This window comes from Chaetura pelagica, unplaced genomic scaffold (assembly GCF_000747805.2).
Source record: "Chaetura pelagica isolate M959 unplaced genomic scaffold, ChaPel_1.0 scaffold453, whole genome shotgun sequence".
Lineage (NCBI taxonomy): Eukaryota > Metazoa > Chordata > Aves > Apodiformes > Apodidae > Chaetura > Chaetura pelagica.
The window spans coordinates 2,164,557-2,167,993 of NW_009952879.1; the positions used below are offsets into that span (position 1 = coordinate 2,164,557).

The window sequence follows — 3,437 nt, forward strand, 5'->3', positions numbered from 1 at the left end:
CAGGAGCTCTGAGACTACCTACAAAAGTCTCACCTCAGAATGCAGGTTGTGGAGACTGATCCCTGTGTTGTGGAGACTGATCGAGTGAAAGGAGAAAATACAGAGCTGAAAAATACGTACATTTTCTTTTCAAACATGAGCAAGGACTGACCTCTGCATCCAAGTTTTCCTTTCAGTGGGAGCTCCTCACAGTATGTTTATTCTATGTCCAATGTAAAACATACTTCCACTGGTTTTTATACTGTGTACCTGCATCTGGAGATGGCTGGGGTAAGATACAATAAAAAAGGAAAAAAAGTTCAGGGACTGGTATTACCATAGACAGCATGACTAAGGAAATACTTCATAACTTCTTTTCTGTTCTTTCAATACCTGAGTACTCTCTTGTGCTGTGACTTGCTGCAGCATTTGGCTCCAGTGGAGAATTTATACCTGCTTATAGATGAAGGCGGCCATTGCAATGTGGTTCGCTGCCATCCTGTAAAGGAAGAAACATCTTTTTTGGTGAGCAGGCATTCTCCCAAACTAGGAGACTGAGGCTACTGCTGTATATAAGGCAGAGAATCTGGGCTCCCGATTTCCCAGCTCTGGCATTGACTCATTGTGTGACATTTGGCAGGTCACTTACATTCTGAATGCTTCTGTCTACCTCTCTGAAATGAGGATGTTGAGTGCAAAGCTAGAGGAGGTTGCATGGCTTAAGAAGTTCTCATAGAAAGCAATGTGATGTCCTTGAATATATGATGCAATGCAAGTCCAAAACCTCATGTTGCTTAGTCATGTTTAAGAGACTATAAATAATCTATTAGATTGTGCAAGTGTACTGAAGTAAGAGGTTCTCAGAGTGCTGTATGTAATATGTCTTTTAGTGACAGTCTTGATTTTCTTTACATGGTGAGAAATATGGAAGCAAAACTTTCTTGGTGGTGGAAGAATTGAGGCCCACTTGTTGATCGGAAGTGGGATTGTGAAGTTTAAATGGCTTATAAGAGGTGTTCATTTGTGCTCAAAAAGATCCATATTGAAAAACCTGTCTGGAATCTTTGCCTGCCATGCAGACATAGAGAGAAAACAGCAGCAGGAGGTTTGTATTTGTATTCTGGCAGGGGCCCCTCTCTGAAACCAGTTGCTCTGGGGACTTGGTTCAAGTTTTCTTGGTCCAGCTGCCAAGGTAGTGTGGAAGGTTACATAATGGCTGAAAGAAGCTAAAAAATGGTGAAAATATGTAGGTATGTCTTTGTGGGGTGATACCCTCACTGCCTGCCTCAAGAAACAGAGCCACGTTTGTTTAAGAAATAGTTTGTTAATGCTTATTGCCCCACTTGGTTATATAGATTAGCCCCAAAACAAAGTTAATCCAAAAGGAGCAGGAAAACAATATGTGTTTCAGCAGCCTCAGGGACAGGAGCTCCAGTCAGCTCTGTAGTTTGAGCAGGGAAGGTTTGCTCTGTGGGACACAGCCTTGTCACACTCCAGTCAAAAAGTCTGCAGGCTGCTGCTGCTGCTCAGACTCATCTCCCGTGATGTGACTCTAACCAGATCTGCCGTTTCCTGCAGAAAAATCTTTGTTCCAATTGAGCTGCCTCTAAGCCAGCCAAATTGAGAGTTTAATGTCTAGCTATTAATATCAGGCTGCAGCTTGGAGCCTTTCACATTGTCAGAATCCAACCTTTCTGTGACATAAGCAGATTGAGAATGCCCCTTTCGTTCAATATTTCCACTGCTGGTGCCAAATAAGCAGCTTTACGGTTAGTTAGGAATGATCCTGCATATTTCGAGGCAAAGCTTGGCCTTGATTCCTCAGTGTACATGTTACCCCAGATCCAAACTGAAGCTTCCCTGTATTCAGCTAATAATAAAAGTGGGGGCAGTGTGGAATTGGGAAATGGAAAATGAGAATGTGTCTTAAATATCCTTAAATTGCCCTGGTTAAAAATGTCTTTACCTCTGCTGCTGTCACATGTGCTTTTCTGTGGCTTGATGTTGGGGAAAAGAAAGCAGAGTGTACTCTAGATACTAGAGATGGGCAAGTTTTGTTGGAGGAATAGCTGCCTCGAGAAAACCAAGCATCAGAGTGGAGGTGATTGAGAAACAGAGTTTTCCAGGCTGTTTTCACAATGTTTTATGAAAAACATTCCCATCTTCTGGCTGGCTTTAATTAAAGGGCAAAAGATAACTTACGGAGAGTCCTGAAGCTTAAAAAGCCTTCCATAATTTGGGTCCTGTTTCTGGAGTCTTGCCGAACACTCATATGTTGGTTTTGGTGCTGCACAGCTGGGTGACTGCACAGGTGACATCCTCCTGCTGTGCCACTGTCTTCATATCTTAACCCTTCTCTTCTTTCAGAAGTCTGAAGAGACCCATGGCTGAGAGATGCTGTCACAGAGAGCTGCATATTATGTTAATATTAGCCAATTTCCCCCTCTTTATAGGTACACCTTGCTTTTCTTCCTAAGAGTTTATCATACTAAAGTGTTTCAAAATATGCCCAGGTATTGCAAACGAGACATTTGATCTGTGTATCCAAGTAGATTTTATCTTTTTTTATTTCGCATAAAACATCTGAATGAAGGACTGTACGTTTTTACCTTTTTCTTGGCCATTTACTTGTTCAGTTGGGTGGCCTCCTGTCTACAGCAAATATCAGTTCTGGTCAGTCCTGCCTGTACAGTCCATTTAAATCTTTCTCCCTATGTAATATTGATTCCAGTCCCCTAACAGTGTCACAACAGAGAATTAATCCCCAAGGAAAGGGAAAAGACTAGCTGGTTTGCTGTGAGTGGAAAAGAAAAGGAATTCTCACATTAAAAACATTTTCCATAGTGATTCGTGTTGAATGTTTCTGTATATTCCAGGGCGGGTTTTTATTTGATGCCAGAATAAATAGAAATACCTGCTGCTTAAAACAATTCATTAGAGAAGCAGTGCCTGGCTTTAGCAAAAGCCTTGCTGGGACTGTCCTTTGAACCAAAACCAAACACACTTTAGTGCATTAAAATGAACATACTGTAGGTGAAAATGTCCCTTAAAGAGACACTGTCAGGTTGATTTGCTGTTTGTGAAAGGGACCTTGCAACATTTTATGTCACTCATGGCTGTGTAGAGCAATGGAGAGTCAGGCTGCTGGCTTAATGAAGCCCTGATACAGTGCAGTGGAAGACTTTTTCCCTTGCCTTTTGGTTGCTAGGGAATAAATGCTCGGCTGCACAACCCAGACGGTGCAGAACTGTGCTATTGGGCATATTCATCACTACCATCTCTCAGGCCCCACCCTTCCCACAACAGCCTTCCAATTTCTTTTCACCAGCTAGCAATCTCTCCTCTTCCAAATTCCCATTGAAAATTTGCATGCCAAGTGAGTGTAATATAAGGTTGCATAAATTTTAATAGAAGTACTGGGATGAGCACAGCCACTCAAGTAAGCAGGAATTCCTGCT

The 3,437-nt window shown here is 42.1% G+C and overlaps 1 protein-coding gene across 1 annotated transcript in view; it reads left to right on the forward strand.

Annotated features, from left to right (window-relative positions):
* The window catches only part of ADAMTS17 (ADAM metallopeptidase with thrombospondin type 1 motif, 17), a 169,856-nt gene that overhangs the window by 33,871 nt on the left and 132,548 nt on the right, over positions 1 to 3,437 (forward strand). The window lies entirely within an intron of this gene.